Genomic DNA, 24,688 nt, shown 5'->3' on the forward strand with positions numbered 1-24,688 from the left:
GTGAAGACTCATTGGCAGCATGACTTCGTAGATCTTTTTGCAAACCCAAGTCTAGACCCGGATGGAATCCCCCAGGGACAAGCAGAGGAACAAAGTCAACAGATTTGGGGGCTCGGCAGCTTAGGTCCCTACACTGCTCCGGGGCCTTAGGCAAGTCACTCTCCTGTTTTCTCATTTTAATATTTTTATCTGAAAAGTAAAAAACTAGAAAATGGCAGTCACCCACATTTCCACATTTCCAAGTTAAGCACTGTTTACACGTTGGAGACTCGTCTCATTTACTAACAAAAGGGTTGCACTGGGTGATGGCCAAGGTGCCTTCCAGATTAACATTCTCTGATTCTATGACTAATTATTCCATGCATCCAGTCATAACAAAGATTAAGTGTCCCCCTGAAACTCCCTCACCAAATACCTATGTTTTTGAAAAGTTAGTGGTAATGTGATTAACCATTGACACTTGTGCTGTATCCAACCCCTTGCAACTTTATTACGAAGCAGGAGTTCCCAACTTTTTAATGTATTTATTCATCTCTCCCCTGAAGCCATGGGATTGGAGGATGGGTAGCAGTAAAGGCCCTGAGTGAAGGGCTTGGAAATAGATCTTCCAAGCAAAGCCAGAGCTTTGAGAGCCGCCCTCAGTGTCCATATTTCCTGTTGGGATCGTCCTTATATGGAGTCCCTGTACCTGCCTGGGGGGAAGTCTCAAGGAAGAGAATACAAATGCTCTGGAATGTTCGTTCATCCTAGGCCAGACTCCCAAGCTTCAAGATTTCAACAACATCCAAATTCTATTGGCTGGTCACACTTTTATTTATTTAACTTACTGTAAACTACTGATATTAGACTACTTTAGTATCTCTGGCTTCAGGTATACTCCATTTGCAAATTCCACTTTTTCAGTCCACTATGAAACACAGGACCACCACAGAAGTCTCCATGACATCCATCCAAACACCTCCACCAGTGATCACTTCCCCAGTGGTCAGGCATGTTCTGACTCATTTGTTTTCCTTATTGAAAGGACAGAGCTCTATACACTTCCAAACCAGAACTAGAAAAAGCCTCTGGTACTAGATAATAACCAGCCATCTTGGTCACGGGGCCCAGGGATGAGGGAGTGGAATCTATTCTTCGGGCCACAAGACAAATACACTCTCTGAAGAAGGATTCGGTGCTCTCCCAGGGGCCTTTGGAGGGCAAGTGACTGTCATCTCTCACTTTGCTACAATTTTCGCACTTCAGGGGGGCTTTAGACATTTTTGAATCTAACTCTTTCATTCTACAGGGAGGGAAATGGGACCAAGGTTGTCCAAGATAATTCTTATCTCTAAAATTTGTAAAAGACTTTGAAATGTGTGGAGGCTAATGACACGTATTATTTCCTTGAGCTTAACAGCAGCTCTGTGCGTTCGACAACACAGGTGTTCTCAGCTCCATTTTGCAAGTGAACAGAAGGAACCTCAGGGCTGTCTAGTGCAAGACCCAAGATCAGAGGAACTGCCTGGGAGCCCTGGAGTTGGTCCTTTCCCTCCCAGTCCCGTGTCCTTGTCATTGCATAGCACCACCTCTTGAGAATCCAACCAGAAAACTGGTTTTCACTTGAGGAAGAGCAGCTTCCAAAAGATGAATAAACAGGTAGAGATGGACGGAGAGGAAGGAAGTAGTCAGAGTTCTCCAGCTGTATGCGATGTATCTTGCTGCGCTCTTCCTATGTTACTTCATAGGATTGGCATCATAGCCCAGTGAGGCAAAGATTCCAATCCCCTTAGAAAACAAAAGCTTACAGTGGCTAAAGAAACTTGACCTAAATCATAGCATCAAGGGGGAAAAAAGGAATCTGGCATTGGAATATACGTCTTCAGACTCCAGACTCTCTTGCCTTCTCTACTCTTTCATGCTACACGACACCTGGGAATTCCAAGTCACAACGATCTGGTTTCTGATCGGGACACCAACAGAGGGCAGGAGGTGGACCTCAGTCCACTGTGTGGTGTCTGGCCCAGTGGCCTGAGGCTGGGATGTAAAGAACGTCAGGAAGGGGAGGGGCATGGCTGACCTGAGGACCTGGGGGCTGTCCAGTCACAAGGAGGAGCATCTGAGAGGCAGAGGGACCAGGGACTAGAAGAATAAGAGGGCTACAAGGGGGCGGGGTGGGGACAGGGCAGTGCCAGAACATTAAAGAACAACCTCCAAAAGGAAGAGAGTGAGGGGAACGCAGAGGCTGGGGGCGGGAGGACGCAGGCTTGGTGCAGGGCAGGGTTGCGTGGGAACAGAGAGGATTCTGCAAGCTGCCCTAACTGCATCACAGGCATCCTGAGAACAAGTGCAAGCAGAGAGATCCGGCCCTTCAAGAACCACCTACCCAGCCGCCCCCACAGAGACATTACCCAATGCCAAGTAAGAGCGAAGTAGCAACCAATTTGGGCCCCCGGGGGATGAGCCAATATCTCTGGAGCATGATGCTGGCCACCCCTGACAGTTACCTTCCTCTAGTTGCAGAGAGAAACCAGGGAACTGTTTGTATTGTCTGCAGTGCTCCGTGGACAGTGCTGGGAGGTGTGATCACACTTCCCCTACTGGTTGCTAAGCAACAGCATTAAGACGATGTGCAAGGCTGAAGCTCTAGGAGGTGTGTGTTGGAGGGTGTACATGCTGGGGAAGAGCTACGGAGTGGAGTGGAAAGAGGAGCAGGTTCTGCGGATTTTGCTTTGACTGAGGCATCTTGGCAGGTGAAGTTTGGGAGAGCCCTGTCTTGCAGAGGGAACATGGGAGAGGCTGCAAGATTCTGAATTGTGGGGAACTAATTAAGAGACTTGAGTACTCACCACATAGGAAGAGGACCGAATTCTGTTTAAGTCTTACCTCAAGGACAGTATCTCAGAGTAGACAGCTCTTAGGCATCTAGTCTCAATAGTTTCCAACTCCTGGAATATTTCAGACTTTTTCCCCATATGCTACTCAGTTGGAGAACATTTTTTCTGAATTGGAAGGAAAAGCACCTTCCATTTGTGAAGCTTGAGGCCTTTCTAGGTCCACGTTGCTAGTGTGGAAAGCTGCTGAAGCGAGCAGAATGGGCTGGCTCAGGGGAGAAAGGGAATTCTCCATCTCTGGGGGTGTCTACACAGACTGAACAACCACTTGGCGTGAGAGCTTCTTGGAAAAGTGGCCTTGAAAGAGAAGCAGGGGAGGCAGGGCAAGAGGCAGTAGGAACAAAGGCAGGAGAGATGAAAATAAAGGATGTGTTCTGAGAAGACTGGGTCAAACCAGCTTAACTAGAAGACAGTAAGATGGAATGTTATGGGTTGAATTGTGTCCGCCCCCCAATTCGCATGTTACTGTCCTAACCCCTAGTACTTCAGAATGTGACTGTATTTGGAGCGAGGACCTTTAAAGAGGTAATTAAGGTAAAATGAGGTCATCGGGGTGGGCCCTCATCAATACGACTGGTGTCCCTTATAAGAAGAGAAAATTAGGACAAGGACATGAACAGAGGGAGGACCATGTGAGGATACAGGAGAAGGTGGTCATCTATAAGTCAAGGAGGGAGACCTCAGAAGAAACCAATCTTGCCAACACTTGATCTTAGACTTTCAGCCTCCAGAACTGTGAGAGAGTACCCAGTCAGTGGTGTTTGTTACAGCAGCTGAGCTGACTAATATAAGGATGATGAGAAGCAAGGCTGTGAGAGTGGACCAGAGGCAAACTGACAGGGGTTCTGGGAAAGCCAGGCTGAGAAATTCAAACTTAATGGGATTGTAGATAAGTTTTACTTAATAACTTTAATTAGGATATTTCAAAACAGAAGGCCCACTTGGAGAGGGGAAGGATAGCAGCCCACAGTGATGAAGAGGCTGGAATCAGCTGAAAGGTCTTGTTTCTTGTGGAGTGTTAGCGTCTACTGCAGGCCTCGACGTTTCAAGATGGCAACAAAATCATTTATGCAGAAGTGGAGAGCCAGAAAGGCAGGGCACGAGATGAAGAGGGGAAACAGTTCTTTATGTGAAGCCTAGATCAGAGAATCATGGGATGGGTGGCCCCTACCTTTCAGGGCTGTCATATGGAAAAACAGTCATTATTTGCGGCTGTTGCAGAGAGCAGTTCGAGCACTGGTGGGGGTGAGTTTCAGAGAGTTCAGCTCAATGAAAGGAAGAACCTTCTAGCAATAAGAGTTTTCCAACAATGATGAGTTCTCTGGGTGAGGCATTTCCCACAGGTGCTCAAGGAAAGAAGAGCTTTCTCCACGAGTTTCGCTGACAAGACTTCAGCACTCTACCCGCTCCTTCCCGAAATAATGCTCTGTTCAGTGGGGCCATCTCTGGTCTTTAGGATGCTCCACTTTTCTGCCACTTTCCCCATCACTCATAGCAGCATGATGATTGCAAAGCAAGCAGTGCTGTAAGAGTAGAGTAAAAATAACGATCCACAGAATCTCCTTCTTGAGCTCTTTCTTCCCCATCCATGAATGGGAAATGGAAACTCCAAGAGGGCAAACTACCTGTGATACAAACCATGGTCTTGAGTGACCAGACTTGCAGCTGGAGCAGGTCCTCCTGAATTTCAGAATCGCACTGAATGGATTTCTAAAAGATATGTGGAGAATTTACTGTGTTCCAGACACTTGAAGCCACTAGACAGGGCAGAGAGTGGATTTGAAAACAGGTGAGACTGTTTTACAGGGTTCGCTGAGAGTCGGAAGGAAGGGGTTGACCATTGTCACCCAAGGCCATGAGCTGGGAGGCCAGCAAGAACAGGGCTGCTCACTCTGACTACAGGCAAGAGGAAATCAGGAAGGCCTCTCGGGGTTGGTGGTGTAGAAAGCTGAGGAGGATTTTAAAGGGCAAATAAGAAGAGTGATGAGGTAGAACTTCCCTGGTGGTCCAGTGGTAAAGAATCTGCCTTGCAATGCAGGGAACACGGGTTTGATCCCTGGTCAGGGAACTAAGATCCACATGCCGCAGGGCAACTGAGCCCACGGGAGCCTCAACTAGAGAGCCCGCATGCTGCAAACTACAGAGCCCACGTGCCCTGGAGCCCACATGCCACAACTAGAGAGAAGCCCAAGCGCCATGATGAAGAGCCCGTGCCACAACAAAAAGATCCCGCATGCTGCAACTAAGACACAACGCAGCCAATGAAATAAATAAGTTAAATAAATAAATACTTTTTTAAAACCTGAAAAATAAATAAATAAAATACATATGCCATTAAAAAAGAAGAAGAAGAAGAAGAAGGGTGATGAGGTAAGAGAGGGTGAGGGGCTTCTGGGTAGATGAAACAGTGCTTCTGGCAAAGGTGTAAGAAGCGAATAGCACTTTGGGGGACTAGGAGTTTGGACCCACCCTGGCAGGGTGAGGGGGACAGGCTCAGACCCTCGGGAGCCAGTGGTCTGAGCTTCTTCTGCTTCTCAAACTTCCATACCACACAGCCCAGAACACTCGCTGAGGTCTCCACGGTCATGAGCTCCTGGACCCTCCATGATAGCTGTTTGTACACTTTCATTTGACTCACCTACCCATGGATGCATCAACCCTGTCTTAGGTTTTGGTTTTCTTTCATGTCTGACTCAACCATATATAATAGAGTTTATCTCTCGACAACTTGTTTGATCAGGAAGTCACTGTAGTGGTTAACAAGTCCCATCACCAGAACGTCGGGTCTGCAGTCTGAGGAAAGCAGCTGCTTCCATTCACGAGTAGTAAAAACCCCAACCTGGCTCAGTTTGCCTTCACAGGGGCAAACTGTTCCCACAACCTCTGTTCTCCAGCTGCTTTGCTCCCAGTTGTGGGCAGCTGCCCCACCTTGGCCTTGTTCACCATTCGGGCTCCCCAGATGCTAACTTGGGCGGTTCTGCCCCCAGGATGTAGCAGCATCTTTGTTTAAACACGTGTAAAGAATGATGAGATCTCCACTCCCTTAGGAGAGGGTAACAGAATTCCTCCAGGAATAAAACTGTAGTTATTTAGAAAGATGCCTGCTATGGTCTGAATGTTTGTGTCCTCCCAAATTCATATGTTGAAATCCTAACACCCAAGATGATGGTATTAGGAGGAGGTGGGAGGTGATTAGCTTATGAAGGTGGGGCCTTCGTGAATGGGGTTAGTGCCCTCATTAAAAAAAACCCAGAGAGATCCCTTGCTCCTTCCACCATGTGAGGACACAGTGAGAAGTTTGTTTATGAACCAGAAAGCAGGTCCTCACGAGACACAGAATCTGCTGGTGCATTGACCTTGGACTTCCAGCCAACAGAACTGTGAGAAATAAATTTCTGCTGTTGATAAGCCATTCAATCTACGGTATTTTGTTATAGCGGCCCAAATGGACGAACATAACACTCCACTAAATCAAAGCAGCTAGGAGATGAGGCTCAAGGAAATTGGGCAGGTACAATTTGTTCATTGCCCTGGGAAAGGAGGGAGAAAAGGAAAGCAAGGGGTGGGGGTGGGGGTAGACCAGAGAATGAACAGAATGCTGTAGGATCTGTGTGTAGGGAACTGGGGAAGAGGCTGAGTTCCGTGCCTTGGGGTGATGTGACAGAACGAGATCTGACAGCACAGATGTGACCAGAAGCACAAGGAAGTGAGTCTAGAACTGGCAGAGATCACAGGGCAGAGCATGCAGCTGCCATAAGCCACGGAGCTGGGATTTCTGCCAAGCGTGACCACACAGGTGAGGGGCAGGGGCCCCGGGCGACACTTCAGTTACACATACTTCTGTCTTCTAATAATAGATGCCATTGATAAGAATAACTGCTGAATGAATCGAGTACTTATTTTGTGCACTGCACCCATGTTAAATGCTTTACATACAGAGACATGTTATCTCTCTTTAGTCTCTGCAGTATCTCTTTAAGGAAAGCACTACCATTATCACTGTTTGGCTGGTAGGAAAGCTGAGGATTACTGGATTGAGAAAGTGCTTGAGGTCACGTGGCTGGGGAATAAGGAGCCACAGCTTGGGCGCAGGATCCTAAGCAGCGCTTCTCCCCGCTGACCTTGCTGCCGGCTGATGGACTGTCATTGTTTGTGTGCGAGCTGGCTGTACTGCTGCCTCCTCCGGGAGACTCGATTGCTCCATATTTAAGAAGCAATAATGTCAGGCCCAAGCTTGTACCGGGGAGGGGAGGATGTGGAAGCGGGGGGCGGGGGGCGGGATGGCACACAAACAAGGCAGCTGATGCGCTTGCCATCTTCTGGAGAAGGGAAAGACTGGGTCGAGAACAGAGTCCAGGAGCCCATTCTCCAACCTTAGGACATTTTCCCTTAGTCACGGCACTCAGAGGAACAAAAAAAAAAAAAAAAAAAGGAGAGGAGGCCAGAAGGCAGGGGACGAGGTTGATGAAAACTGAGCTTGGGAAGAGGTTACCGAGAGCGTGTCCTGCAGACTGCGGTCTCCTCCTGCTCGCCTTGTCATCAGACAATTGTAAATAAACAGCGAAGGGCAGTGGTCATCAGAGATGTATCTGGGTCACCTGGGGCTTCTGATTCTCGTGGGGTCCTCAGGTCAGGGAGACCATCGGCCTGGGGAACCTCAGTGGCCTCATTTGAGAGGAATGAGTTCTCTTAGCAAGAACTGCAAGACAGTGTTGGGGGAAAGCAATTATGTTTGCAAGTTTTCTGAGTGTTGAGAGGACAGAGTGAGGGTTGGCTATATGTCAAGTGAGAGATCTGGAGGAAGTATAGGAAAGAGCCGGAAAAAAAAAAAAAAGAGAGAGAGAGAGAGAAGGATCAATCATAAAATGAAATTCCTGAGGCTGACTTGGATGCCAAAGACGGCACATTTTTTTGCCCGAGGAAAACATTCTTAATACAGCTCTGGGGATGGTAGTTCCCTGAGTGATACAGATTAGTAATCAAATTATTTTTGAGGCTGATAAGCCCATCGACAATGTTGGCACTCGGCCCCATCATCTCACGGACGGGGTTCGGCAAACGCCTTCTCTTCTCCATCGCCTCAGCCTTTGTGGATACATTTCAAGAACCGGGGGCCAGCGAGGGCCAAAGTAAACAGGTCTTGGTTTGTTTTGGTTTCTTTCAGACACTCATTGTGATTCAGCAGACATGGATTGAACTGGTCCTCCACAGACCCATTGAAGGGGACACGGGCACCATGCCTGTGACCTCCAAGGTTTATAGGCTAATTGGGAGAGATGATGTTATGGTCTCAATGTTTTTGTGCCTCCCCCATCCATATGTGGAAGCCCTAATCACTAATGGGACTATACGTGGAAATAAGGCTTTTAAGGAAGTAATTAAGGTTAAATGAGGTCATAAGTGTGGGCCCTGATTGGATAGAGTTAATGTCCTTATAAGAAGAGGAAGAGAAACCAGAGCGTGCTCCCTCTCTCCCTCTCCCCACCCCCCTTCCCTCTCTCTCTCTCTCTCTCCCTCTCTCTCTCTCTCTCTCTCCCCCTCTCTCCCCACCCACCAAAGAAAAGGCGTGAGAGGACACGGCAAGAAGGTGACCGTCTCCAAGCCAGGAAGAGAGCCCTCACCAGAAACTGACCATGCTGGCAGCCTGATTTCAGATTCCCAGCCTCCAAACATGTGAGAAAATAAATGACTGCTGTTTAAGCCACCCAGTCAACTTTGTTATGGCAGCCTGTGCTGACTCAGAGGGCACACACATAATAAATGACAAAATAAGGCAGGAGGAAAGTGCTATCAGGGTCAGGAAGACAGCTTTGGGGACAGAGAGGATGGTGAGATGAAGCCAGCCTGAGGGTGCTGAGGGGAAGGGCTCCATGTTGAAGTCCATGGAGACACGGCGGGTATTTCAACCAGCGTGGGCATCAGAACCGTTCTGGGAGCGTTAAGGACAAAACAGAGCAAAGGCAGAAAAGGAAGAGATGCCTGCCTGGGTCTGATTGCAGACAGACACAGGAGCTCCCACCGTCTCTAATACACACCCCAAGTAATGGAATCGGTGCTACACAAAGTGTGGTCCTTGGACCGCCTGCATTGCCATCATCTGTAAACCTGTCAGAAATGCAAAGGAAGTTGGAGTCCAGTAATCTGTGCTTTCGAAAGCTGTCCAGCTGATTCTGATGGCACTGACAGTGGAGAAGCACCACTGTCAGCTATGCTGGAGGATCTAGATTGCTTCTGCCCTGAAAGTTCTCCAAAGTGCATGCGTCCTGGGGTCAGGAAGTCCTCCGCCCACTCGTCTCTTTCAGCAGCTGATGAGATTTTTATATCTTGTTTTATTTGAATCCTTCCGGTGCCCCTCATTTTCACAGGCATTGGAGACCATCTCTAAATTTGCACTTTTTCCTCAGCTCTTTTCCCCAAAACCTCCTCCATCCGAACAAATGTCTACTGAGCACAAGTTTCATATCCTGACATTTGCTGGAATAGGATCGGGAGACATAGGTGCATGAGACAAGGTCCCCGCCTCACCCCAGTCCATTGAGCAAGGCATGTACTTGTGAAAAATAAATTTATCTCACGATAACATGTGCTTGGCATAAGTGGATGGTACAGCCGAGAGCTCTGGGAGGAGGGGGGCTCGGGGAAGGCAGGGTGTGAGCTTCTGTCCTGTACCAAGTCCCTTTCCCTCCACCAGAGTCTTCTGGTCCTGAATGTCTTATACACCCCGTAATACCTGTGGGATACCCTATTCCAACTGGTGGGGCAAAAAAGGATGCCTTGCTGGCCCCCTGCTTTGCAGCAGGCGTCCTCTCCCTAGATTCCCCATTCCTGTAGCTTGAATGCTGTCTCCCCCACCGTACTTCCCCACTGAAGGCAGGCCAGTTCTCGTTGCTGGCCAAGCCCCTCTCTGTCCTCTCTGCCCCCTCCACACTGCACGTGGATGTCCAGGGGAAGGAAACATGAAGCAGGCTGTTCCTTGGGGCCAGCCCTCGCCACACCGCTCTCTGGCCAGCCAGCAGTGTGGGTAGCTGTGACACCCAAGCTGACGACAGGAACTCCGGGCCTTTGGCATGACAATGCTGGCAGCCCTTGGCCACACCCCAGAAACACCTGTCCATGGGGTCTCCAAGCCAAACCCCTCTCTGTGCTTGGCACAAAAGCTGCTCTGACCCGGGGCCAGAGTTCTCTTTTCCAAAACAAAAATCTGACTCGCTTCCCTGCTTAAATACTCCTATAGCTACACATCCTATAGATATGCTCTCTTATCTGTCCTGTCGTCACTTCCTGTTGGTAGAGAACAAAGTCCAGTGCCAAGCGACCATGATGAAGGGCCTCTCTGCATCCTTCCAGCTTTATTCCCACAACCGTGCAGCCAGATCCAGCCTCCCTGAGCTGTTCACAACTTCCCAAACAGGCCACACTCTCTGATGCCTTATCTTTAAATATGCTGTGCTCTGCGCCTGGCAGGGCACCTCCCTGCCCTTTCTCTGCACAGCACACTCCTACCCATTCTTCAAAACCCTTCCCAGCATCAGCTCGTCAGTGAAGCCTTGTCAGCCTCCCCCTGGTAACGTTGGTAGCTCTGGGCTTTGTGCCTGTACGGTGTTTGGCCATCCTCTCGCAGCCCATCTGGTTTTACTGCGGCTCTTTCATCTTGAGGATGGTCTCTTGTTCACTTTAGTATCCCCAGCACCTCGCCCAGCACCTGGCCCAAGGGAGGTGCTAAATGATGCAGAGCTGGACTTCAGATTCACACGTCACAGCCCCTGCTCCGACATCCTTAAAGAAGGAAACAACACTTCAAAGAGGAAGAATACAGACTCTTCTTCCCTGAAGAGGTTTAATACCAAGAGAAACACTCGCATGAGTGGTGGTGGGGACAGCTTAGACTCAGTGCCGTCATGGCACAGGAGGAAGGACTAGCTGTTACTGTCACTGGAGAACGCTGGGACCCCACCTAGGAACGCACTCGAGTGGTAGGAAGGGACTCAGACTTTGCCTGATATACCAGACGTGCCCCCCTACTTCCCTTACGGACCACCACCCATGAAGGAAGGGGTCCGGCCCCCACCAAGGCTTCCCTTCACCGTCGCTCGCTCCCCGACCCCCAACTCCAAGCATACACGCTCCAGCGGAACCGGGATGATCGTGCTGGGTCCAGCCTCCCTGAGCTGTTCACAGCTTCTCAAACAGGCCACAGTGTGGCTCCCCCCTCTGTGACTGCGGTGAAGGTCTTTCTAAAGAGCAGTCTCATCTGTCACTTATGCCCCCTCCAGGGTCTGGGCCTCGAAAAGCCACCTCTCGAGCTTTTGTCCATGCCTGTCACTTCTTCACACGTCTGGCCACAGCTTCCACTCTGGTCCTCTTGCCCGCCAATCTTCATCTTTCCTTTCCTCACTCTCACCCCAGACTCAGGGGTAAGAGTTCTCTAGCTCACATGTGTCTTCTTAAGAGAAGACTGGAGGGGAAGTATGGACAGGGCAGTCCCTCTCGGAGGAGTCTGCTGGTGAATCCCTAGGGAGTGTGATTTCTGAGATGGTCAGACTGTCCCACTCCCGAGAAGGGAGGGGGAAAGGCCTCCAGCGCCGGATACCCCGAGTCCTCACGCTAGTGGGAAGGGCAGCAGTGGACTCGAGGCCTGAATGGGGCAAACCCAAGGAAAGCCTTGTACCACATCATATCCCTAAAGGTCCTGCTCCAGCAATTTATAACCCTCAACCATTCAGTCACGTTATGTGGTCTTTGCGTTTCTCAACCACTTCCAGAAACTGGGCAGACTCTGGTTCTCCCATTTTAGAGAAGACTAATAAAGAGTCTTTATTAGTCTTTATTAGCTGGTTTTCTCCATGGGAATAAAGACGAAATAAAAAGGGACAGATTGGTGTGGTTGCTTGATTGACGGTCTCACCGGCTTGCACTCCTTCCTTTGTTCATTCATTCATTCATTTATTCCTAAAGTTATTCGTCCATCCATCTGTCTATTTTCAATATCATGTATGCTCTTCCCCTCCCCAAATTATCTGTCACAAAAACAGGAAGTTTATATTCTAGCCCTTTTAGAATCTTTCATTTTATGGGCTGCTCTCATGATTACCCTATTTTGAACAAAAATATACGGCCTGGGAAAAAATATTAGCCCGACATCACTACAATAACTGCTAGTTTGGGCTGCTTACAAATGTCACCTGATAGAACTGTTTTTTTAAGAAAGGAAGCACGGTACTATAATATAGATTCAGTAACTTTGCTTGGGGGCATAGCCTCACAATTATAAGTGCTGAATTTTGTAAAAGATCATTTTTCAAAAAGCAATGCATTAAGTAGTTATACTGTAGACATCAAAAGGAAATACCTTCTAAAGGATTTGATTAAACATTTTTCCAAAGTGACATATGAATGGCCAATAAGTACATGAAAAGATGCTCAATATCATCAGTCATTAGGGAAATACAAGGGAAAACCACGACAAGGTACCACTTCATGGCCACTAGGATGGCTAAACTCAAAATTACAGACAATAACAAGTGTTAACGAGAATGGGAACGATCACACATTGCTGACGGGAGTGTAAAATGGTGCAGCTGCTATGGAAAGGAGTTTGGCCATTACTCAAAATGGTAAACATAGTTATCACATGAGCCAGCAATTCTACTGCTAGGTATGTAACTAAGAGAAATGAAAACATATGCCTGTGCAAAAACTTGTACATGAATATTCCGAGCAGCATTACTCATAATGGTCAAAAAGTAGAAACAACTCAAGTGTTCGTCAACTAATGAATGGTTAAACAAAATGTGGGATATACATACAATGGACTATTAATTGGCAATATAAAGGAATGAAGGACCAGTACATACTACGACATGGGTAAACTTTAACAACATTGCATTAAAAAGCCAGTCACAAAAAGACCCACAATGGTGCGTGATTCCATTTATATGAAATGTCTAGAATAAACAAATCCAAAAAACAGAAAGTAGATTAGTGGTTGCCAGGGACTGGGGGGAGGGGAGAATGAGGAGTGACGGCTGATGCGCCGAGGTTTCTTGCGGAGTGATTAAAAAAAAAATCCTGCAATTAGATAGTGGTGATGGTTGCACAACTCTGTGAAGATACCAAAATTCACAGGACCGTACAATTTGAAAGGATGAATTTTATGGTATGTGAATTCTATCTCCAAAAAGCTGTTATTAAAAAATATAAATAAACACTTGCTGGGTTAATAAGAAATAGCAAACTCTCTTTAGACTGTAGGGACAACGATATAAGCCAGAACACAGATGATTCAAAAAGGGGTTCTAGCCATGAGAAGGGCACTGATGTCAAGATTTGAGTCAGGCGCTGGCTGTTTCCTAAACAGGGAGAGTTGGGGAAAAGCCATATTTTAAATGTAATGTATTATTTTATATAGTATGTGATTTAAAACATGCGTCGCTAAAATCATATTAAATATTTTGAAATGTTTACAGATTTACATTAGCTGTTTTTTACACAATCCTCCTTATCGGGAGGCACACGTGTATATATCAGATGTCAACTGTCAGGCACCATCTGTCCCTCTGACTCTAAGTACAGACACGGTTCTGACCTCAACAGAGCTTACAGCCTAGTTCAACCGAGTTAAAACGGAGCTTAAGTTTGAGGTCATTTCTATGAAAGGTTTGTAAAATTGATTACGAAACCTGTGGGTCGTTCTTAATATTTGGTGGGGCCGTAAGTTCCTTGGAGCTCAGATGAAAGCTTTGGACTTTCTTCCCGTAAACATGTGCATTTGCTCAGAGGTGAAAATTATGCATCTTCTCCCAGGGCACTCATGTATGCAATCCCCCCTCACCCCTGGCACATACACACGCCATGCCCCAGGTTGTATTCCTTATTTTGATATCATTCTTTACTGAATCCACTTGCATCTAGACCCATTCTCCAGTGTATGTGTGTTTAGACTCATAAACAATGAGGGCTTCAAGAATTGGAGGCCTGGAGAGGATCCCAGATGATGTGGTCTGGTCCCCCCGCGAGGCAGGAGGGTCCAGGGGTCACTGTGGAAAGGGCAGAGGGCCTGGCAGGCACCTGCCCTCCCTGCTTCAGCCCTGGCAAGATCTACTTTAACCTGGTTTACACACTGGGCTTTAACCTAAGATCCATGTTGAAGAAAGTTCTCCTCTAGTTAAGAAGTCCCAAACCCCGTTATGCTAAGTACAAATGAAAACCCTGAGGCTTGAACTGGCCCACCCAGGTGACTCACCCAAGGTTACATGGCAGGAAGGTGACAGAGCAGTGACTTCCTGGGTCTGCTCCCTGGGTAGCGCTCTCTCTGTCGCCACACCTCTCCCTGGGAGTGAACACAGGTTGGCAGCTAAGCATTTAGCAAACAGGTTCAGGAAGGGTTTTACTAGACAGAGAATCAGGTAAAGAAAGAGGGAGAAGGTTCAGAGGCCACTCTGGGGACAACGGAGGGCCACCCTCTGGACAGCTCAGAGTGCAGCCACCACGGCAAGCCCCAGGCCTGTGCACAGGTGGGTGGAAGTCCAGGTCACTAAAAACTGCCAACCTCTGCCTTGCAAATCTCTCTCCTGTATCCCAAAAGCGACTTCACCCTCTACCAAGGCTCCCTGTCTTTTTTCCTACTCCCTGTTTTTCTCCTGTCATTCAGCCTGGCCAGAAGGGGCTCCAGAAGCAGGAGGATGAGGGGGGAGAAGAAGGCAAGGATCCAATGGGTTAGACACAGGAGTAGCTCAGCAAAGGGAGTATCAAGCTCCCGCTCTAAATCGCCCACTCCCTCTCTCTGGGCTCTAGGAAACCTCCACACGCCCCAAGAGGCCAGGATAGCATCCCGAACCTGGGGGAGAATGCGGTCCTGCTCTGTTGCAACTGGCTGTTGTGAAGCCCGGCACAGGGAATGAGGAAGATCACATCTGGCCCTGGGGAGCCAGGCAGGAGCATGTAAAGAAGGAGGCACAAGGAATTCCCAATCCTTGGAATCTGAGGGAGTTTGGAAGAAGAACAAAAGAGTGGGAGGGGCTTGATCTGAGCCTGGGGGAGGAGTCTGATTGAAAAAGGTAGAAGGGGCTAGGTGGTCCAGGCAGGACAGAGGACTTGGGCAGAGGTTTGATGAAGACCAGTGGGCAGACCAGGCTAGCTGGGGTGAAGGGCTTAGTTTGGAAAGTATGGGGAAGTAAGAAGAGAAGGTAAATGAAGGTCAGATTACAGGGGGCGTTAAACAGTAAATGCAAGGGATCTGGATTTGCCTAGAGACACAGGAGCTTCTGAGGGAACTAGAAATAAGGAGAGGCTCTTAGGTAACATCAGGTGATATTGGGTAATATGGGTCAGACTAGGGTAGGGGCATGGAAAAGGGAGGGAAGGAATGAGAGGCATGAAGAAAGAATTTGCAGGATTAGTGATGGGTAAGATAAAAGCAGAGGAGAAAGGGAAGATAATTCCAAGGTTTTTGACCTGAGCGTCTGGGAGAACTACAACTTCATGAACAGGAGGGATGCCAGAAGGAGACAGTTTGGTGTAAGAAAACGATGAGTTTAGTTTTCAACTTGTAACATTGAAGATGAGTTACTCAAGTGGAAACTCTTAGAGTTACTCTTACAGATTCTTGGAAGTGGAGAGCTGAAGCAAGGGAGGAGGGTCAGACAGGAGGGGGAGACCAGGAGTTGTCTGAACTGACGACGGTGGATAAGGGGGCGGCAGACTGAAGTGCATGACTCTCCAGGAGGCTGCTATACAGAGGCTGCCATGAGACCTCTAGACAGGCTGACACTTAGTGCATTGCTACCAAAGATGAGGTCCATGGGAAAGGGCTTACCTATGAACTGAGAACACAGAGGAAGGAGAAGATTAAGGGGAATGACAAATTACTTACATAACCTAAACAATTTGATGCTCCCATAAACCCTACATCTTTTAAATCCATGTAAGGACCAATTTCAACTCAGAGAACATAGAAGCCTCTGATTGACCAGCAGATATTCTCCAGGACCCACAAATCATCCCAGATTACAGAATTTATCCAGACTCTCGAGACTCCCACATGCCCCTCCTTTGAGGTCAAGCTCTTTACTCTCTGATCCACTTTATACACTGCTGCCCAAATCTGATCATGCCCCCTTCACCCAAGTTCATATCTCAAGAGGTCTCTGCAGCCTTTAGAGTAAAGTCCAGTGGCTCCCTACAGCCTTCAGAATGATGTCCAATCCCTTCAGCCACCATGTTTGAGCCTTATGTAAGTTTCCACCCTTAACTTAATCGCCCTTTGGTACTCTTGGCTCCAGCCAAAATGAGTCATTCAAATCATGCCTCGCCACCTCCCTTCTATTTACACTCTTTGACCACAACCACTGTTCCAAGTTTCCGTGGCCATACGCTAGATATCCTTTGGGAGCTTTTCCAAATGCCCCTTCCTCCAAGAAGCATTCCAAGACAACCCAGAAAGAAGAACTCTCTCTGTTCTCTGACCTCATATAGCACTTTATTGGTGCCTCTTTTATGGCACCAAAAGTCCCCATCTTGGCTTACCGTTATTTATCTTTATGTATTACATCCCCAAGCAGACTGTAAACTCGCTGAGGACAGATACAGTCCCTCAAACGCGGGGAAAGATTATATACTCTGAGTGACGAGGGGGCTGAAGGAGGGGAGAAATATTGAACAAATGCCAAGAATGAGTCACAGGTGAGAAAACTCAGGCTCCGAGGGGTTACATAACTAGGCAATGTCAACCAAGGAGAAAGTGACAGATCAAGACTCAACCCACGTCATTCTGACCCAGACTCTTCATCCTTCCAGGGATCCTGCCCAGCAGTGCTTTATGAGGCATTTTCACATAAGCCAAGTGTTTCGCTCAACGACCCTATCAGGGATGCGGTACTATTTCTTCATTTTCAAATGAGAAAAGTGAAGCGACTTACCCAAAGTCACACAGTTAGCAACTGGAAGAATCTAGACCAAAGCCGTGTCTCCTGACCCCTGACCGTCTGTCCACTCACCCAGCCTGCCAATCTGCCAGCACTGAGCTGGGGGCTTGAGAACTTCAGCTCGGGACAGCCACTCACAGCTGCCTAAATGGACATGGCCATGTTTCCGTGCCCAGCATCCGTGTATATAGCAGACCAAAGGTAAACCGATGCCGGTAAGAGCATCTTCGAAGGTGCTGGAGTATCAGATCTCTGGTAACCTGCCTGGAGCTGGAACTGGGGGTGGGGAGAGCGTACACCTGAGCCAGGGAGAGGAGCTGGGTTCTCACCCCCAAAGCTCCGGAAGAACAAAGAGAGTGCTCGAGGCTAGGTGCGGGGGAGGACGAGACAGTTGACACTTATTTAGAAACCAGAAACACACGTGATGCTCCCAGTGGCAGGGACCAGAGGAAGGACGGTTCCCTCACCAGTGGGAAGTGGTACCCCTCCCCCAGAAGGGACCAGAGGAAGGACGGTTCCCTCACCAGTGGGAAATGGTACCCCTCCCCCAGAAGAGCAAAATCCGAACTCAGGGCAGAATTCCCAATGGGCCCACATGTGTCCCAGTGGGACTGCAACAACTGGGGAGTCTGAGAGGCAGCTGGAAGACACTTAGAGAAGGAAAGGGCATGAAACAGGGGGACTGCGGTCCTGGGGCCCTCAAAGTTGTTGGGAGAATTGGCCTATTGAAGGGGACACTAGTCCACGAGTCAAGAACTAAACCCAGCAGCAAGCACTAAACTCCGGGCGAGAACATTCCTTTGAGCTCCTGTCCAGTGAGCGATGGTGCCAGGTTCTGCGTGGGTGGATTTCAGGACGTAAAAAGGGAAGAAGGTGACGGGAGAGGAGGAAAATGTTAGTGAACTGTCACCAGGATAGAAAAGGGGAAGGCTCCCCTTCCACGGCCTTGGTGGTGGTTGATTAGCTCTAATCACGTTGACCACTGCCTTTAGTGCTGGGCAAGGTAAGAGCTGGGTGGGGTCTGCGGCCCATCCGCAGCCCACCTAGAGGGTCACCTGGAGACAAAATCCTGCACTCCTATCAACCCACGCCTCGTGTCTAGGTAAAAAGTGCATCGGAATACGCAGTCTCCAGCCTGCTCTCTTAATCAAACCGTCATCGTGAGTAATAATTATACCTTGGGAAATGGCAGAGTGACTCAAAAGAGCTGCGCCCTGCCCCACTGCCGCCCCCTCGCATGGCTCAGAGCTTCGTGCCGGGTGCCTAGAACCCCGGAAACCGAAGCCACCATTTTCCCCTGCCTGTCAGCCCTCTGAGCGCCTTCAGTGGCCATGCGGACGCCAGTGTCTGGTGGGCAGCAGTAGAAAGGCTCCTTGCTGGCTACAGAGCTATCAGGCCAGGCTGCCACAGACACAGTGCACTGCGGGTGGGGTGTGGGGAGGCAGGTTGGGGGCAAGAAGCAAATTCTGTCTTGTACCTGATGCACAGGAGAAGCCCACGTCTGCCCCTCAAAACACGGCCTTTTTCCCCAGGGGGGAAAAAAATGGCCCTTCCCCACCAGCTCAGATCAACTCAAAGTATGAAACAGAATGACAAGGAGAGCTACATTCATTGCATGCCTACTGTGTGCCTGAAAAAGGACTGAATGTGTTATGCACAGCCAAGGTTATTAAGCTGGTGCATAGGGCCATCTGGGACATTAAAATACTGGACTAGTCCACCCAAGCTTGTGAATGTCGCCCCCCCACCCCCGCCGCCAGGGCCCTGACTGCCTGCCTGCCTCGTCCACCTCCTAGGTTCCCTGTGACCACTGGCACAGCAGGCTCAGTTCTGTTAGATCCCTGCCCACGCCTTAGTGGCTGTTGATATTTGGAATATTACTCCTGGTATACCTTCAGAAAAAGCCCTGTCATCATCTCAGAGACGAGGAAGAGAGGGCTACACGACTTAGCCAAGGTCATACGATGAGACCCAGAGCCAGAGCTGGAACCCAGGCTGACTGACCAAGTCCGGGCGCTGGACCACTGGACCACCAACCACGCTAATGTTTTGGAGACTCTCACCACTCTCCCTGCTCCTCCCCCTTTACCCTAGAACTGGCCCAGAGTCTAAGAGAAATTCTTGATCGGGGAGCCAGCAAGAACTTCTGTTAATTACCACCCTTTCTGCCCAAGGACCTCAGCAATTGTCCATCTTTATTCCGGCCACCTCAGAGATCCATTCATCTGGGAGGCCAGGGCCACAGAGTCCCGAGCCTATGAGCCTTCTGGGCAGGGAGAAAAGTAGGAATAGGACACCTACCACTCGGGGTTCACCCAAGGGACGCTTCCTCCCCTCGCCTGCCTCAATTGTACTTTCCTTAACAATATTAAGAACACATGGAATGACTGCCATACCCTGGAGGGCTACATGCTGAGGGACATACTCTTCCAGGGTCCTCCGAACAATGGGAAATGGGTGTGAACTGTGGTAGGAAGATTTAGGCTGACACAAGTGGGGGTTTGTGTCTGTGAGGGATGAGCGATGCTGGGACAGGGGCTTCGGTCCCTGAAGATCTTCTGTAAATTGGACACTACTAAGTCCAGGCTAGAGTTATGGGATGAGTAATGTCCGCAGAAAGATCTTTTTGGTTCCAGAACTGCACCTACATCAACAGTCAGTAGGAGTGGAGTGCTATTTCCATTGAGATGGTAGTAGGTGTCCCCCAAACCCACTAAAAGGGGTCTACAGTCAAATTTAGGGGATGCTAGTAAGTCCAGCGATACAGGTGTCTTTTCTGAGGAACTGACCATAGCCTCGATCATACAAATACGCAGGACGAATCTCCGAGAGTGGGCTCATTGGAGCGTTTCACCAGTGCAACACCTGTAACTATCTCATGGCAGAGAGTTTCTCCGAACACTGTGCGGCAAATGCTGCTCTAAAGAACTGGGGACAAAGTGCTTACCACTGGGCAGGGGGGTGGGGAGATTTAGCCACTGGAAAGAGGGACCATTTGTAACCCAGTGGTTTCCACAAGGGAGACACACTTTCCATTTCCTCTTTCTCTTAACAAATTCTTAACTCCCTCCAGGTTCCCTTCTAGGAGGCCCCCTAATTCGCTCTTATAAATGCCCCCCATTAAAGTGAAAACAAGGCATCCTTACTTCTTCTACCCCTGAGCTCTATTTTTCTAATAAGGTACTCCTTATAAAAATGGGAATATTGACAGCTAAATTTTATGGTGCATTTGTCTGTGTCCGTTGTGCTTAGTGTGTTACCTGGATTCTCCCTTCTAATTCATTCACATTTCCTTTCAGTTAATTCAACTTTGAGTTATGGCCACCCCTTCCCCAGGGTCTTCCAGGGCATCTGGGAAGGAAGTCATTGACAAAGCTGAAAAACTGCCCCAAGCTCTCCCTTTCTGCTCAGGAGCCAACCCACTGTCTCACTAGGAGAAGGACCTCCACCACGTACTTCCCCTGCAACCTCTGAGTGCTCAATAAATATAAACAAATAAACGAGCCCCAAGCACTTCAGGGATGCTACTTTGGTTACCCCTGTGAAAGCGCTAGGAAGATTAACATCTACCACTTTTTCTTCTGCACTCCCTGGGCAATTTACATACGTTACCACGGATCCACCCCACAACCTGAACGAACAGATACTCTTATCCTCATTTCTGAAAAGAGATTCTGGGGTTCCAAGGAGTGAAGTGGTTTACGTAAGGCCTCACAGCAGGCAAGTGGCAAAGCTGGCATTTGAACCCAGGTTCACGGGGCTCCAAAGACAAGGAACTGTCTTTCTTTTGATTTTAAGAAATAACATGCTCAATCAGTGAAGGAGCCCCAAAGTGGAATCTAGGAGGATTGGTTACAAGATAATATGTCCTGGGCGGCGGGCGTGGGATGAAGTGGGAGATTGGGATTCGCATATATACACTATTGATACTATGCATAAAATGGATAACTAATGAGAACCTACTGTATGGCCCAGGGAACTCTACTCAGTGCTCTGTGGTGACTTAAGTGGGAAGGAAATCCAAAAAAGAGGGGATATAAGTATATGTATAGCTGATTCACTTTGCTGTACAGCAGAAACTAACACAACATTGTAAAGCAACTATACTCCAATAAAAATTAATTAAAAATTAATAAATTTTTAAAAATAATAAAAAAAGAAAAAAAAAGATAATATGTCCTGAGACTGTTCCCTTGGTGCCTGGGCACTACCTACCCTTCACTTCCCAGTAGCATCCTCAGCTTCCCCCTAGAGGACAGGTGCCAGATAAAATACCAGATGTCCAGCTGAATTTGAATTTCAGATAAACAGTGAATAATGTCTTGGTATAAGTATGCCCCAAAGATTGCACGGGACATAGTTATACTTGACAAATATTCATTGTTTATCTGAAATTCAAATCTGAGTGTCCTGTATTTTCTTTTTTTTTTTTACATCTTTATTGGAGTATAATTGCTTTACAATGGTGTGTTAGTTTCTGCTTTATAACAAAGTGAATCAGTTATACATATACATATGTTCCTATATCTCTTCCCTCTTGCATCTCCCTCCCTCCCACCCTCCTATCCCACCCCTCTAGGTGGTCACAAAGCACCGAGCTGATCTCCCTGAGCTATGCCGCTGCTTCCCACTAGCTATCTATTTTACGTTTGGTAGTGTATACTTGTCCATGCCACTCTCTCACTTTGTCATTTGCTAAATCTGGCGGCCCTGCACCCTTGAGTCAAGTCGGAGGCTGCTGGCTCTAGGGCCCAAGTGACAGGAGTTGCCATGGCAGCCAGAGCAGGCCCTTCTGGAGCTGTCTCTCCCACCTCTCCAGCTTCAACTCACCCCTGCACTCTCCACGTGCTGAACACCCCAAGCTACTTTCAGTTTCCTGGGTTCATCCCGCTGCTTCTGGCCTCAGGTCTCAGTACTTGCTGTGCCCTATGCTGTTTATGCCCCTCTTTCCCTCCCAGGCTAATTCTACCAATCCTTCAGGTCTCCACTTAGAGTCACTTCTGCCAGGAAGCCTTCCTGGACACACTGACCGGCTCCACCCACAGCCCCCAGCACTGGGCTGGTCAGCACCTGTTCCCTCCCTCCCCACGGCACTGCTCGGGGCGCAGGGCTGGGTCCCACGCACCCTGGTCTCCCATGCCCAGCGCCAGCACCTGGCCTCAGGTAGGAAGTCAGCCAATGCTTATTGAATGAAGGAATGAGAGCAGAGTGTCATGCCAGAGCTGATCTCTCCATGTGACTACTTCCCTCCCTCCTTCCATTTTCACACACTTTTTTGTCTCTGCTTCCTCTTCGCCCTCCCCCAGAGGAGTTGTGAAAGGCTGGGGTTAGGTCCACACCTGCATTCCTTGCCCTCAAGGGAGGAGCCTCCTTGTGTCCCTTCCCTGATCTTTTCGAACCAACTGCCCCGAGGGCTCACGTCCAGCTGTGGGTCGGGGGAAAGCTCTTCCTCTTCTGGTTTCTGAGCGCCCCTGGCGAATGCCCCCTGTGTGTCCAAAATTCGGCTCTCCTTCTCCCCGCCCTGACCCCTTGGAGAAGCCTAATTGGATTGAGCTCCAAGCTTGGCGTGTGGGGAGACGCAAGTGTCAGATGGCTGACGTTTAGGGCAGGTGGTGGGGCTCGGTGGGCTCAGAACAGCACCCATATGTTGCCTGTTCACCCACCCAAGGCTTTGCCCACGCACAGCCTGACAGGAGAAGGCGGCACAGAACTTAACCCTTTAGGGGCATTCCGAAGTAATGTCACAAAGACCCGGGGTGGCAGCGAGCGTTAACTTTAGTCCCCACAACACACAGGCACTCACACACACACACACACACACACACACACACACACACACACGCACGCGCACACACGCACGCACACAGTTCTGCTTCTACCCCCCTGCAGAGCCCTGCTTGCTTCCAGTCGGCGCTTGATTCAGAAGATGCCCTCTGGGGGGCGGGGAGCGCAGTGGGGTGTGCGTGGGAATGTGAGCAGGGTGGGCGAGCTGAAGGGCACGGCAGGGGGCAAAGGAGGAAGCGGCAGAGGCTCTAAGGCAGGAGTTGAAGAGTTGGATTCTGAAAGCTCTCTGGCCCGACCTTTAGAGGCAGGCGGCCTTTCTGTGCCCTCCCATCACCCCCCCACACACACCCATCCTCCCCTGTCTGATAAGAGAACTAAGAGGGAAAAACACCCTTTCGTCTCAAATTAACTCCAAAAATGGAATCCCTCTCCCTTCGCGGAGGGCTCGCCGGCCCCGGGAGCGCCCCACGCCGCAGCGCCCACTTCTGGGTCCGCGGCTCCCGGTCCCGTCCGGGTCCCTGCAATCCCGGAGTCACCCCGACCCTCCCGCCTCGTCCAGCCTCCACCTTCTGGCTGGGCGCTCAGCCCCGATTGCGATCGCGGGAGGGGACTCACACGGAGCGAAGCGCCGACTCCGGCGGCGGCTCCTCGGCTCGGCCAGGTGCGGCGGGGCGGCGGCAGGTGAGGGGCTCTTCTTAAGGGGTGCGCGGCGGCTCCGGAGGCCTCCGCTGAGAAACAGCGCTGACAGGTTTGTGTTTTCCCCTCTCCTTCTCCGACTTAACCACACCCCTGCTGCTCTCCTCCCCACTTCCTTAAGGGGTGGGGTGTGTTGTCTGCGGTGCCGAGCGTGTGCCGCTCCAGCCTCTTACCATAAACTCTGAAATAGACGCCGCCGCCAGTTTCCGGAGCTGCACGTGCCCAGAGATGGGGGGCCATCTCTGCCACGCCCCGACCCTAGGTGGGGTCTTCTGCTGTTCTGTGCCCGCCCCCGCCCCCCGTGAGCAGTTGAGCCCCCATTCCTACCACCCCTCCCTCTTTCTTCCTGTCCACTTGGAAACTTCGGGAGGCCACACTTAGAGGCTGGCGTTTCCTCTTAGCCCCCAGGTATGTTTCAGAGCTGGAGACTCACCTGCCTGTCGCGCTCTCAGCATCAGTGTCCCTCCCGGTCTCTTCAAGCCCTAAAGTGCCCAGGCCCTTTTGGGGGCGCCAGAAATCAGGTGACTATCACCAGGAGCTTTAGCAGAACTGGTCGAGGGGCCTGAACACCACGGACCAGGTCCCTGCGCTGTACCAGCCAGGACAAGAGGCACAAGAATAGGCATAGAAACTGGGCAGCCTTTCTCACCCCATCTCTACATCAGGCCACTTGGTTTGTTGCCTAAATCCAGAGGCTGGTTTACCTCTTCACTCAGGCCAGCAGGGCAGTGAGAGTCAAGGCACTTAGCAACCCCTTTCCCTATCGCTAGAAAGATTCCAGACTTTCTCCTGAGTAGGAGGAGGTGAACCGGGCTTAACATAAGGTCAAAAAGCTGGTGTGTCACAGTGTTGCCCCACACCCTCAGGGCTCCTCTCCAGAGCCCTCACCCCAAACTTCTTCATTCTGTATCCTGTGAAGGGTTGGGATCTCCCACAGTTCTAGAGGATGCTATTCACAAAGACGTCTCTGAGGGTGGTGCCCCCTGGCGTTGTGCAGCCACATGTGACAGCCCTGCATACACTATACTCACCCCCAGACTCTCTCACCCCCCACCCCAAACTCAGCAGACGGGTCACCCCAGGAGAAAAGCCAGCATTTGGTGAGCATGTCTAAATGCCAACCACTGTGCTAAGGAAGCACTCCGTTTACATTTCATCTATGTTTACGTTTCCTTTAATTCTTCCCATTTGCTGAAAAGAAAACCGAGATTAAAAGATTAACATGTCCAAGGCCACAGAATCAGAAAATCAGTGTTCATCCAAGTATGATCAGTGGACTACCTGTAGCTTTTAAAATGCAGATACCTGGGACTTCCCTGGAAGTCCAGTGGTAAAATCCCACATGCAACGCGGCCAGAAAAAAAAAAAAAAAAAAAAAGCAGATACCTGGATGCCACTCCAGGTCTACTGAAA

At 49.5% G+C, this 24,688-nt stretch overlaps 1 protein-coding gene across 5 annotated transcripts in view; it reads right to left on the reverse strand.

The window, feature by feature from the left end:
- Nucleotides 1-24,688, reverse strand: part of PTK2B (protein tyrosine kinase 2 beta) — a 137,761-nt gene that overhangs the window by 103,849 nt on the left and 9,224 nt on the right. Inside the window, exon 1 of one of the 5 annotated variants that reach the window (XM_079927624.1) lies at nt 23,195-23,333. The exons of the other annotated variants lie outside the window; for them this stretch is intronic. The gene's annotated coding sequence lies outside the window, so the exon portion shown is untranslated. Of the gene's footprint in view, nt 1-23,194; nt 23,334-24,688 lie in introns of those variants that run through there. 5 annotated transcript variants of the gene reach the window in all.

The sequence above is a fragment of the Stenella coeruleoalba genome (genome assembly GCF_951394435.1).
Source record: "Stenella coeruleoalba genome assembly, chromosome: 7".
NCBI classification, from domain to species: Eukaryota; Metazoa; Chordata; class Mammalia; order Artiodactyla; family Delphinidae; genus Stenella; species Stenella coeruleoalba.